This window comes from Oncorhynchus mykiss, chromosome 23 (genome assembly GCF_057628025.1).
Source record: "Oncorhynchus mykiss isolate SJ-2025 chromosome 23, ASM5762802v1, whole genome shotgun sequence".
In the NCBI taxonomy this organism is placed as follows: Eukaryota; Metazoa; Chordata; class Actinopteri; order Salmoniformes; family Salmonidae; genus Oncorhynchus; species Oncorhynchus mykiss.
Window position 1 is genome coordinate 61477402 of NC_143044.1, and position 14196 is coordinate 61491597.

Genomic DNA, 14196 nt, shown 5'->3' on the forward strand with positions numbered 1-14196 from the left:
CTTACCCTGGTCTTGAAGAACTCCCCCCCTAAACACACCTTACCCTGGTCTTGAAGAACTCCCCCTCTAAACACACCTTACCCTGGTCTTGAAGAACTCCCCCCCTAAACACACCTTACCCTGGTCTTGAAGAACTCCCCCCCTAAACACACCTTACCCTGGTCTTGAAGAACTCCCCCCCTAAACACACCTTACCCTGGTCTTGAAGAACTCCCCCCCTAAACACACCTTACCCTGGTCTTGAAGAACTCCCCCCCCTAAACACACCTTACCCTGGTCTTGAAGAACTCCCCCCCCCTAAACACACCTTACCCTGGTCTTGAAGAACTCCCCCCCTAAACACACCTTACCCTGGTCTTGAAGAACTCCCCCCCTAAACACACCTTACCCTGGTCTTGAAGAACTCCCCCCTAAACACACCTTACCCTGGTCTTTAAGAACTCCCCCCCTAAACACACCTTACCCTGGTCTTGAAGAACTCCCCCCCTAAACACACCTTACCCTGGTCTTTAAGAACCGCCCCCCTAAACACACCTTACCCTGGTCTTGAAGAACTCCCCCCCTAAACACACCTTACCCTGGTCTTGAAGAACTCCCCCCCCTAAACACACCTTACCCTGGTCTTGAAGAACTCCCCCTCTAAACACACCTTAACCCTGGTCTTGAAGAACTCCTAAACACACCTTACCCTGGTCTTGAAGAACTCCCCCCCCTAAACACACCTTACCTCAGTCTTTAAGAACTCCTCCCCCTAAACACACCTTACCCTGGTCTTGAAGAACTCCCCCCCTAAACACACCTTACCCTGGTCTTGAAGAACTCCCCCCCTAAACACACCTTACCCTGGTCTTGAAGAACTCCCCCCCTAAACACACCTTACCCTGGTCTTGAAGAACTCCCCCTCTAAACACACCTTACCCTGGTCTTGAAGAACTCCCCCCCCTAAACACACCTTACCCTGGTCTTGAAGAACTCCCCCCCTAAACACACCTTACCCTGGTCTTGAAGAACTCCCCCCCTAAACACACCTTACCCTGGTCTTGAAGAACTCCCCCTCTAAACACACCTTACCCTGGTCTTGAAGAACTCCCCCCCTAAACACACCTTACCCTGGTCTTTAAGAACCCCCCCCCTAAACACACCTTACCCTGGTCTTGAAGAACTCCCCCCCTAAACACACCTTACCCTGGTCTTGAAGAACTCCCCCCCCTAAACACACCTTACCCTGGTCTTGAAGAACTCCCCCTCTAAACACACCTTAACCCTGGTCTTGAAGAACTCCTAAACACACCTTACCCTGGTCTTGAAGAACTCCCCCCCCTAAACACACCTTACCTCAGTCTTTAAGAACTCCTCCCCCTAAACACACCTTACCCTGGTCTTGAAGAACTCCCCCCCTAAACACACCTTACCCTGGTCTTGAAGAACTCCCCCCCTAAACACACCTTACCCTGGTCTTGAAGAACTCCCCCCCTAAACACACCTTACCCTGGTCTTGAAGAACTCCCCCTCTAAACACACCTTACCCTGGTCTTGAAGAACTCCCCCCCTAAACACACCTTACCCTGGTCTTGAAGAACTCCCCCCCTAAACACACCTTACCCTGGTCTTGAAGAACTCCCCCCCTAAACACACCTTACCCTGGTCTTTAAGAACTCCCCCCCTAAACACACCTTACCCTGGTCTTGAAGAACTCCCCCTCTAAACACACCTTACCCTGGTCTTGAAGAACTCCTAAACACACCTTACCCTGGTCTTGAAGAACTCCCCCTCTAAACACACCTTACCCTGGTCTTGAAGAACTCCTAAACACACCTTACCCTGGTCTTGAAGAACTCCCCCTCTAAACACACCTTACCCTGGTCTTGAAGAACTCCTAAACACACCTTACCTCAGTCTTGAAGAACTCCCCCCCCTAAACACACCTTACCCTGGTCTTGAAGAACTCCCCCTCTAAACACACCTTAACCCTGGTCTTGAAGAACTCCTAAACACACCTTACCCTGGTCTTGAAGAACTCCCCCCCCTAAACACACCTTACCTCAGTCTTTAAGAACTCCTCCCCCTAAACACACCTTACCCTGGTCTTGAAGAACTCCCCCCCTAAACACACCTTACCCTGGTCTTAAAGAACTCCCCCCCTAAACACACCTTACCCTGGTCTTGAAGAACTCCCCCCCTAAACACACCTTACCCTGGTCTTGAAGAACTCCCCCTCTAAACACACCTTACCCTGGTCTTGAAGAACTCCCCCCCTAAACACACCTTACCCTGGTCTTGAAGAACTCCCCCCCTAAACACACCTTACCCTGGTCTTGAAGAACTCCCCCCCTAAACACACCTTACCCTGGTCTTTAAGAACTCCCCCCCTAAACACACCTTACCCTGGTCTTGAAGAACTCCCCCTCTAAACACACCTTACCCTGGTCTTGAAGAACTCCTAAACACACCTTACCCTGGTCTTGAAGAACTCCCCCTCTAAACACACCTTACCCTGGTCTTGAAGAACTCCTAAACACACCTTACCCTGGTCTTGAAGAACTCCCCCTCTAAACACACCTTACCCTGGTCTTGAAGAACTCCTAAACACACCTTACCTCAGTCTTGAAGAACTCCCCCCCCTAAACACACCTTACCCTGGTCTTGAAGAACTCCCCCTCTAAACACACCTTAACCCTGGTCTTGAAGAACTCCTAAACACACCTTACCCTGGTCTTGAAGAACTCCCCCCCCTAAACACACCTTACCTCAGTCTTTAAGAACTCCTCCCCCTAAACACACCTTACCCTGGTCTTGAAGAACTCCCCCCCTAAACACACCTTACCCTGGTCTTAAAGAACTCCCCCCCCTAAACACACCTTACCCTGGTCTTGAAGAACTCCCCCCCTAAACACACCTTACCCTGGTCTTGAAGAACTCCCCCCCTAAACACACCTTACCCTGGTCTTGAAGAACTCCCCCCCTAAACACACCTTACCCTGGTCTTGAAGAACTCCCCCCCTAAACACACCTTACCCTGGTCTTGAAGAACTCCCCCCCTAAACACACCTTACCCTGGTCTTTAAGAACTCCCCCCCTAAACACACCTTACCCTGGTCTTGAAGAACTCCCCCCCTAAACACACCTTACCCTGGTCTTGAAGAACTCCTAAACACACCTTACCCTGGTCTTGAAGAACTCCCCCCCCTAAACACACCTTACCTCAGTCTTTAAGAACTCCTCCCCCTAAACACACCTTACCCTGGTCTTGAAGAACTCCCCCCCTAAACACACCTTACCCTGGTCTTAAAGAACTCCCCCCCTAAACACACCTTACCCTGGTCTTGAAGAACTCCCCCCCTAAACACACCTTACCCTGGTCTTGAAGAACTCCCCCTCTAAACACACCTTACCCTGGTCTTGAAGAACTCCCCCCCTAAACACACCTTACCCTGGTCTTGAAGAACTCCCCCCCTAAACACACCTTACCCTGGTCTTGAAGAACTCCCCCCCTAAACACACCTTACCCTGGTCTTTAAGAACTCCCCCCCTAAACACACCTTACCCTGGTCTTGAAGAACTCCCCCTCTAAACACACCTTACCCTGGTCTTGAAGAACTCCCCCCCTAAACACACCTTACCCTGGTCTTTAAGAACCCCCCCCCTAAACACACCTTACCCTGGTCTTGAAGAACTCCCCCCCTAAACACACCTTACCCTGGTCTTGAAGAACTCCCCCCCCTAAACACACCTTACCCTGGTCTTGAAGAACTCCCCCTCTAAACACACCTTAACCCTGGTCTTGAAGAACTCCTAAACACACCTTACCCTGGTCTTGAAGAACTCCCCCCCCTAAACACACCTTACCTCAGTCTTTAAGAACTCCTCCCCCTAAATACACCTTACCCTGGTCTTGAAGAACTCCCCCCCTAAACACACCTTACCCTGGTCTTGAAGAACTCCCCCCCTAAACACACCTTACCCTGGTCTTGAAGAACTCCCCCCCTAAACACACCTTACCCTGGTCTTGAAGAACTCCCCCTCTAAACACACCTTACCCTGGTCTTGAAGAACTCCCCCCCTAAACACACCTTACCCTGGTCTTGAAGAACTCCCCCCCTAAACACACCTTACCCTGGTCTTGAAGAACTCCCCCCCTAAACACACCTTACCCTGGTCTTTAAGAACTCCCCCCCTAAACACACCTTACCCTGGTCTTGAAGAACTCCCCCTCTAAACACACCTTACCCTGGTCTTGAAGAACTCCTAAACACACCTTACCCTGGTCTTGAAGAACTCCCCCTCTAAACACACCTTACCCTGGTCTTGAAGAACTCCTAAACACACCTTACCCTGGTCTTGAAGAACTCCCCCTCTAAACACACCTTACCCTGGTCTTGAAGAACTCCTAAACACACCTTACCTCAGTCTTGAAGAACTCCCCCCCCTAAACACACCTTACCCTGGTCTTGAAGAACTCCCCCTCTAAACACACCTTAACCCTGGTCTTGAAGAACTCCTAAACACACCTTACCCTGGTCTTGAAGAACTCCCCCCCTAAACACACCTTACCTCAGTCTTTAAGAACTCCTCCCCCTAAACACACCTTACCCTGGTCTTGAAGAACTCCCCCCCTAAACACACCTTACCCTGGTCTTGAAGAACTCCCCCCCTAAACACACCTTACCCTGGTCTTTAAGAACTCCCCCCCTAAACACACCTTACCCTGGTCTTGAAGAACTCCCCCTCTAAACACACCTTACCCTGGTCTTGAAGAACTCCTAAACACACCTTACCCTGGTCTTGAAGAACTCCCCCTCTAAACACACCTTACCCTGGTCTTGAAGAACTCCTAAACACACCTTACCCTGGTCTTGAAGAACTCCCCCTCTAAACACACCTTACCCTGGTCTTGAAGAACTCCTAAACACACCTTACCTCAGTCTTGAAGAACTCCCCCCCCTAAACACACCTTACCCTGGTCTTGAAGAACTCCCCCTCTAAACACACCTTAACCCTGGTCTTGAAGAACTCCTAAACACACCTTACCCTGGTCTTGAAGAACTCCCCCCCCTAAACACACCTTACCTCAGTCTTTAAGAACTCCTCCCCCTAAACACACCTTACCCTGGTCTTGAAGAACTCCCCCCCTAAACACACCTTACCCTGGTCTTAAAGAACTCCCCCCCCTAAACACACCTTACCCTGGTCTTGAAGAACTCCCCCCCTAAACACACCTTACCCTGGTCTTGAAGAACTCCCCCCCTAAACACACCTTACCCTGGTCTTGAAGAACTCCCCCCCTAAACACACCTTACACTGGTCTTGAAGAACTCCCCCCCTAAACACACCTTACCCTGGTCTTGAAGAACTCCCCCCCTAAACACACCTTACCCTGGTCTTTAAGAACTCCCCCCCTAAACACACCTTACCCTGGTCTTGAAGAACTCCCCCCCTAAACACACCTTACCCTGGTCTTTAAGAACCCCCCCCCTAAACACACCTTACCCTGGTCTTGAAGAACTCCCCCCCTAAACACACCTTACCCTGGTCTTGAAGAACTCCCCCCCCTAAACACACCTTACCCTGGTCTTGAAGAACTCCCCCTCTAAACACACCTTAACCCTGGTCTTGAAGAACTCCTAAACACACCTTACCCTGGTCTTGAAGAACTCCCCCCCCTAAACACACCTTACCTCAGTCTTTAAGAACTCCTCCCCCTAAACACACCTTACCCTGGTCTTGAAGAACTCCCCCCCTAAACACACCTTACCCTGGTCTTGAAGAACTCCCCCCCTAAACACACCTTACCCTGGTCTTGAAGAACTCCCCCCCCTAAACACACCTTACCCTGGTCTTGAAGAACTCCCCCCCTAAACACACCTTACCCTGGTCTTGAAGAACTCAACCCCCTAAACACACCTTACCCTGGTCTTGAAGAACTCCCCCCCCCTAAACACACCTTACCCTGGTCTTGAAGAACACCCCCCTAAACACACCTTACCCTGGTCTTGAAGAACTCCCCCCCTAAACACACCTTACCCTGGTCTTGAAGAACTCCCCCCCTAAACACACCTTACCCTGGTCTTTAAGAACTCCCCCCTTAAACACACCTTACCCTGGTCTTGAAGAACTCCCCCCCTAAACACACCTTACCCTGGTCTTGAAGAACTCCCCCCCCCTAAACACACCTTACCCTGGTCTTGAAGAACTCCCCCCCTAAACACACCTTACCCTGGTCTTGAAGAACTCCCCCCCTAAACACACCTTACCCTGGTCTTGAAGAACTCCTAAACACACCTTACCCTGGTCTTGAAGAACTCCCCCCCCTAAACACACCTTACCCTGGTCTTGAAGAACTCCCCCCCCTAAACACACCTTACCCTGGTCTTGAAGAACTCCCCCCCTAAACACACCTTACCCTGGTCTTGAAGAACTCCCCCCCTAAACACACCTTACCCTGGTCTTGAAGAACTCCCCCCTAAACACACCTTACCCTGGTCTTTAAGAACTCCCCCCCTAAACACACCTTACCCTGGTCTTTAAGAACTCCCCCCCTAAACACACCTTACCCTGGTCTTGAAGAACTCCTAAACACACCTTACCCTGGTCTTGAAGAACTCCCCCCCTAAACACACCTTACCCTGGTCTTGAAGAACTTCCCCCCCTAAACACACCTTACCCTGGTCTTGAAGAACTCCCCCCCCCTAAACACACCTTACCCTGGTCTTGAAGAACTCCCCCCCCCTAAACACACCTTACCCTGGTCTTGAAGAACTCCTAAACACACCTTACCCTGGTCTTGAAGAACTCCCCCCCTAAACACACCTTACCCTGGTCTTGAAGAACTCCCCCCCCTAAACACACCTTACCCTGGTCTTGAAGAACTCCCCCCCCCTAAACACACCTTACCCTGGTCTTGAAGAACTCCCCCCCCCTAAACACACCTTACCCTGGTCTTGAAGAACTCCCCCCTAAACACACCTTACCCTGGTCATGAAGAACTCCCCCCTAAACACACCTTACCCTGGTCTTGAAGAACTCCCCCCCTAAACACACATTACTCTGGTCTTGAAGAACTCACTCCCCCCTAAACACACCTTACCCTGGTCTTGAAGAACTCCCCCCCTAAACACACCTTACCCTGGTCTTTAAGAACTCCCCCCCTAAACACACCTTACCCTGGTCTTGAAGAACTCCCCCTCTAAACACACCTTACCCTGGTCTTGAAGAACTCCTAAACACACCTTACCCTGGTCTTGAAGAACTCCCCCTCTAAACACACCTTACCCTGGTCTTGAAGAACTCCTAAACACACCTTACCCTGGTCTTGAAGAACTCCCCCTCTAAACACACCTTACCCTGGTCTTGAAGAACTCCTAAACACACCTTACCCTGGTCTTGAAGAACTCCCCCCCCCTAAACACACCTTACCCTGGTCTTGAAGAACTCCCCCCCCCCCTAAGCACACCTTACCCTGGTCTTGAAGAACTCCTAAACACACCTTACCCTGGTCTTGAAGAACTCCCCCCCTAAACACACCTTACCCTGGTCTTGAAGAACTCCCCCCCCTAAACACACCTTACCCTGGTCTTGAAGAACTCCCCCCCCCCCTAAACACACCTTACCCTGGTCTTGAAGAACTCCCCCCCCCTAAACACACCTTACCCTGGTCTTGAAGAACTCCCCGCTAAACACACCTTACCCTGGTCTTGAAGAACTCCCCCCTAAACACACCTTACCCTGGTCTTGAAGAACTCCCCCCCTAAACACACATTACCCTGGTCTTGAAGAACTCCCCCCCCCCTAAACACACCTTACCCTGGTCTTGAAGAACTCCCCCCCCCTAAACACACCTTACCCTGGTCTTGAAGAACCCCCCCCCCCCCTAAACACACCTTACCCTGGTCTTGAAGAACTCCCCGCTAAACACACCTTACCCTGGTCTTGAAGAACTCCCCCCTAAACACACCTTAACCCTGGTCTTGAAGAACTCCTAAACACACCTTACCCTGGTCTTGAAGAACCCCCCCCCTAAACACACCTTACCTCAGTCTTTAAGAACTCCTCCCCCTAAACACACCTTACCCTGGTCTTGAAGAACTCCCCCCCTAAACACACCTTACCCTGGTCTTGAAGAACTCCCCCCCTAAACACACCTTACCCTGGTCTTGAAGAACTCCCCCCCTAAACACACCTTACCCTGGTCTTGAAGAACTCCCCCTCTAAACACACCTTACCCTGGTCTTGAAGAACTCCCCCCCTAAACACACCTTACCCTGGTCTTGAAGAACTCCCCCCCTAAACACACCTTACCCTGGTCTTGAAGAACTCCCCCCCTAAACACACCTTACCCTGGTCTTGAAGAACTCCCCCCCTAAACACGCCTTACCCTGGTCTTGAAGAACTCCCCCCCTAAACACACCTTACCCTGGTCTTGAAGAACTCCCCCCCCTAAACACACCTTACCCTGGTCTTGAAGAACTCCCCCCCTAAACACACCTTACCCTGGTCTTGAAGAACTCCCCCCCTAAACACACCTTACCCTGGTCTTGAAGAACTCCCCCCCTAAACACACCTTACCCTAGTCTTTAAGAACTCCCCCCCTAAACACACCTTACCCTGGTCTTGAAGAACTCCCCCCCTAAACACACCTTACCCTGGTCTTTAAGAACCCCCCCCCTAAACACACCTTACCCTGGTCTTGAAGAACTCCCCCCCTAAACACACCTTACCCTGGTCTTGAAGAACTCCCCCCCTAAGCACACCTTACCCTGGTCTTGAAGAACTCCCCCCCTAAACACACCTTACCCTGGTCTTGAAGAACTCCCCCCCTAAACACACCTTACCCTGGTCTTGAAGAACTCCCCCCCTAAACACACCTTACCTTGGTCTTTAAGAACTCCCCCCCTAAACACACCTTACCCTGGTCTTGAAGAACTCCCCCCCTAAACACACCTTACCCTGGTCTTGAAGAACTCCCCCCCCCTAAACACACCTTACCCTGGTCTTGAAGAACTCCCCCCCCTAAACACACCTTACCCTGGTCTTGAAGAACTCCCCCCCTAAACACACCTTACCCTGGTCTTTAAGAACTCCCCCCTAAACACACCTTACCCTGGTCTTTAAGAACTCCCCCTCTAAACACACCTTACCCTGGTCTTGAAGAACTCCCCCCCCCCCTAAACACACCTTACCCTGGTCTTTAAGAACTCCCCCCCCTAAACACACCATACCCTGGTCTTGAAGAACTCCCCCCCCTAAACACACCTTACCCTGGTCTTGAAGAACTCCCCCCCTAAACACACCTTACCCTGGTCTTGAAGAACTCCCCCCCTAAACACACCTTACCCTGGTCTTGAAGAACTCCCCCCCTAAACACACCTTACCCTGGTCTTGAAGAACTCCCCCCCCTAAACACACCTTACCCTGGTCTTGAAGAACTCCCCCCCTAAACACACCTTACCCTGGTCTTGAAGAACTCCCCCCCTAAACACACCTTACCTCAGTCTTTAAGAACTCCCCCCCTAAACACACCTTACCCTGGTCTTGAAGAACTCCCCCCCCTAAACACACCTTACCCTGGTCTTGAAGAACTCCCCCCCCCTAAACACACCTTACCTCAGTCTTTAAGAACTCCCCCCCTAAACACACCTTACCCTGGTCTTGAAGAACTCCCCCCCCTAAACACACCTTACCCTGGTCTTGAAGAACTCCCCCCCTAAACACACCTTACCCTGGTCTTGAAGAACTCCCCCCCTAAACACACCTTACCCTGGTCTTGAAGAACTCCCCCCCTAAACACACCTTACCCTGGTCTTGAAGAACTCCCCCCCTAAACACACATTACCCTGGTCTTGAAGAACTCCCTCCCCCCTAAACACACCTTACCCTGGTCTTGAAGAACTCCCCCCCCTAAACACACCTTACCCTGGTCTTTAAGAACTCCCCCCCTAAACACACCTTACCCTGGTCTTGAAGAACTCCCCCTCTAAACACACCTTACCCTGGTCTTGAAGAACTCCTAAACACACCTTACCCTGGTCTTGAAGAACTCCCCCTCTAAACACACCTTACCCTGGTCTTGAAGAACTCCTAAACACACCTTACCCTGGTCTTGAAGAACTCCCCCTCTAAACACACCTTACCCTGGTCTTGAAGAACTCCTAAACACACCTTACCCTGGTCTTGAAGAACTCCCCCCCCTAAACACACCTTACCCTGGTCTTGAAGAACCCCCCCCCCCCTAAGCACACCTTACCCTGGTCTTGAAGAACTCCTAAACACACCTTACCCTGGTCTTGAAGAACTCCCCCCCTAAACACACCTTACCCTGGTCTTGAAGAACTCCCCCCCCTAAACACACCTTACCCTGGTCTTGAAGAACTCCCCCCCTAAACACACCTTACCCTGGTCTTTAAGAACCCCCCCCCTAAACACACCTTACCCTGGTCTTGAAGAACTCCCCCCCTAAACACACCTTACCCTGGTCTTGAAGAACTCCCCCCCTAAACACACCTTACCCTGGTCTTGAAGAACTCCCCCCCTAAACACACCTTACCCTGGTCTTGAAGAACTCCCCCCCTAAACACACCTTACCCTGGTCTTGAAGAACTCCCCCCCTAAACACACCTTACCCTGGTCTTGAAGAACTCCCCCCCTAAACACACCTTACCTTGGTCTTTAAGAACTCCCCCCCTAAACACACCTTACCCTGGTCTTGAAGAACTCCCCCCCTAAACACACCTTACCCTGGTCTTGAAGAACTCCCCCCCCCTAAACACACCTTACCCTGGTCTTGAAGAACTCCCCCCCCTAAACACACCTTACCCTGGTCTTGAAGAACTCCCCCCCTAAACACACCTTACCCTGGTCTTTAAGAACTCCCCCCTAAACACACCTTACCCTGGTCTTGAAGAACTCCTAAACACACCTTACCCTGGTCTTGAAGAACTCCCCCCCTAAACACACCTTACCCTGGTCTTGAAGAACTCCCCCCCTAAACACACCTTACCCTGGTCTTGAAGAACTCCCCCTCTAAACACACCTTGCCCTGGTCTTGAAGAACTCCCCCCCTAAACACACCTTACCCTGGTCTTGAAGAACTCCCCCCCTAAACACACCTTACCCTGGTCTTGAAGAACTCCCCCCCTAAACACACCTTACCCTGGTCTTGAAGAACTCCCCCCCCTAAACACACCTTACCCTGGTCTTGAAGAACTCCCCCCCTAAACACACCTTACCCTGGTCTTGAAGAACTCCCCCCCCTAAACACACCTTACCCTGGTCTTGAAGAACTCCCCCCCTAAACACACCTTACCCTGGTCTTGAAGAACTCCCCCCCTAAACACACCTTACCCTGGTCTTGAAGAACTCCCCCCCTAAACACACCTTACCCTAGTCTTTAAGAACTCCCCCCCTAAACACACCTTACCCTGGTCTTGAAGAACTCCCCCCCTAAACACACCTTACCCTGGTCTTTAAGAACCCCCCCCCCCTAAACACACCTTACCCTGGTCTTGAAGAACTCCCCCCCTAAACACACCTTACCCTGGTCTTGAAGAACTCCCCCCCTAAACACACCTTACCCTGGTCTTGAAGAACTCCCCCCCTAAACACACCTTACCCTGGTCTTGAAGAACTCCCCCCCTAAACACACCTTACCCTGGTCTTGAAGAACTCCCCCCCTAAACACACCTTACCCTGGTCTTGAAGAACTCCCCCCCTAAACACACCTTACCCTGGTCTTGAAGAACTCCCCCTCTAAACACACCTTAACCCTGGTCTTGAAGAACTCCTAAACACACCTTACCCTGGTCTTGAAGAACTCCCCCCCCTAAACACACCTTACCTCAGTCTTTAAGAACTCCTCCCTCTAAACACACCTTACCCTGGTCTTGAAGAACTCCCCCCCTAAACACACCTTACCCTGGTCTTGAAGAACTCCCCCCCCTAAACACACCTTACCCTGGTCTTGAAGAACTCCCCCCCTAAACACACCTTACCCTGGTCTTGAAGAACTCCCCCCCTAAACACACCTTACCCTGGTCTTGAAGAACTCCCCCCCTAAACACACCTTACCCTGGTCTTGAAGAACTCCCCCCCTAAACACACCTTACCCTGGTCTTGAAGAACTCCCCCCCCTAAACACACCTTACCCTGGTCTTGAAGAACTCCCCCCCTAAACACACCTTACCCTGGTCTTGAAGAACTCCCCCCCTAAACACACCTTACCCTAGTCTTTAAGAACTCCCCCCCTAAACACACCTTACCCTGGTCTTGAAGAACTCCCCCCCTAAACACACCTTACCCTGGTCTTTAAGAACCCCCCCCCCTAAACACACCTTACCCTGGTCTTGAAGAACTCCCCCCCTAAACACACCTTACCCTGGTCTTGAAGAACTCCCCCCCTAAACACACCTTACCCTGGTCTTGAAGAACTCCCCCCCTAAACACACCTTACCCTGGTCTTGAAGAACTCCCCCCCTAAACACACCTTACCCTGGTCTTGAAGAACTCCCCCCCTAAACACACCTTACCCTGGTCTTGAAGAACTCCCCCCCTAAACACACCTTACCCTGGTCTTGAAGAACTCCCCCCCTAAACACACCTTACCCTGGTCTTGAAGAACTCCCCCCCTAAACACACCTTACCCTGGTCTTGAAGAACTCCCCCCCTAAACACACCTTACCCTGGTCTTGAAGAACTCCCCCCCTAAACACACCTTACCCTGGTCTTGAAGAACTCCCCCTCTAAACACACCTTAACCCTGGTCTTGAAGAACTCCTAAACACACCTTACCCTGGTCTTGAAGAACTCCCCCCCCTAAACACACCTTACCTCAGTCTTTAAGAACTCCTCCCTCTAAACACACCTTACCCTGGTCTTGAAGAACTCCCCCCCTAAACACACCTTACCCTGGTCTTGAAGAACTCCCCCCCCTAAACACACCTTACCCTGGTCTTGAAGAACTCCCCCCCTAAACACACCTTACCCTGGTCTTGAAGAACTCCCCCCCTAAACACACCTTACCCTGGTCTTGAAGAACTCCCCCCCTAAACACACCTTACCCTGGTCTTGAAGAACTCCCCCCCTAAACACACCTTACCCTGGTCTTGAAGAACTCCCCCCCCTAAACACACCTTACCCTGGTCTTGAAGAACTCCCCCCCTAAACACACCTTACCCTGGTCTTGAAGAACTCCCCCCCTAAACACACCTTACCCTAGTCTTTAAGAACTCCCCCCCCTAAACACACCTTACCCTGGTCTTGAAGAACTCCCCCCCTAAACACACCTTACCCTGGTCTTTAAGAACCCCCCCCCTAAACACACCTTACCCTGGTCTTGAAGAACTCCCCCCCTAAACACACCTTACCCTGGTCTTGAAGAACTCCCCCCCTAAACACACCTTACCCTGGTCTTGAAGAACTCCCCCCCTAAACACACCTTACCCTGGTCTTGAAGAACTCCCCCCCTAAACACACCTTACCCTGGTCTTGAAGAACTCCCCCCCTAAACACACCTTACCCTGGTCTTGAAGAACTCCCCCCCTAAACACACCTTACCCTGGTCTTTAAGAACTCCCCCCCTAAACACACCTTACCCTGGTCTTGAAGAACTCCCCCCCTAAACACACCTTACCCTGGTCTTGAAGAACTCCCCCCCCTAAACACACCTTACCCTGGTCTTGAAGAAATCCCCCCCTAAACACACCTTACCCTGGTCTTGAAGAACTCCCCCCCTAAACACACCTTACCCTGGTCTTTAAGAACTCCCCCCTAAACACACCTTACCCTGGTCTTGAAGAACTCCCCCTCTAAACACACCTTACCCTGGTCTTGAAGAACCCCCCCCCCCTAAACACACCTTACCCTGGTCTTTAAGAACTCCCCCCCCTAAACACACCATACCCTGGTCTTGAAGAACTCCCCCCCCTAAACACACCTTACCCTGGTCTTGAAGAACTCCCCCCCTAAACACACCTTACCCTGGTCTTGAAGAACTCCCCCCCTAAACACACCTTACCCTGGTCTTGAAGAACTCCCCCCCTAAACACACCTTACCCTGGTCTTGAAGAACTCCCCCCCTAAACACACCTTACCTTGGTCTTTAAGAACTCCCCCCCTAAACACACCTTACCCTGGTCTTGAAGAACTCCCCCCCTAAACACACCTTACCCTGGTCTTGAAGAACTCCCCCCCCCCTAAACACACCTT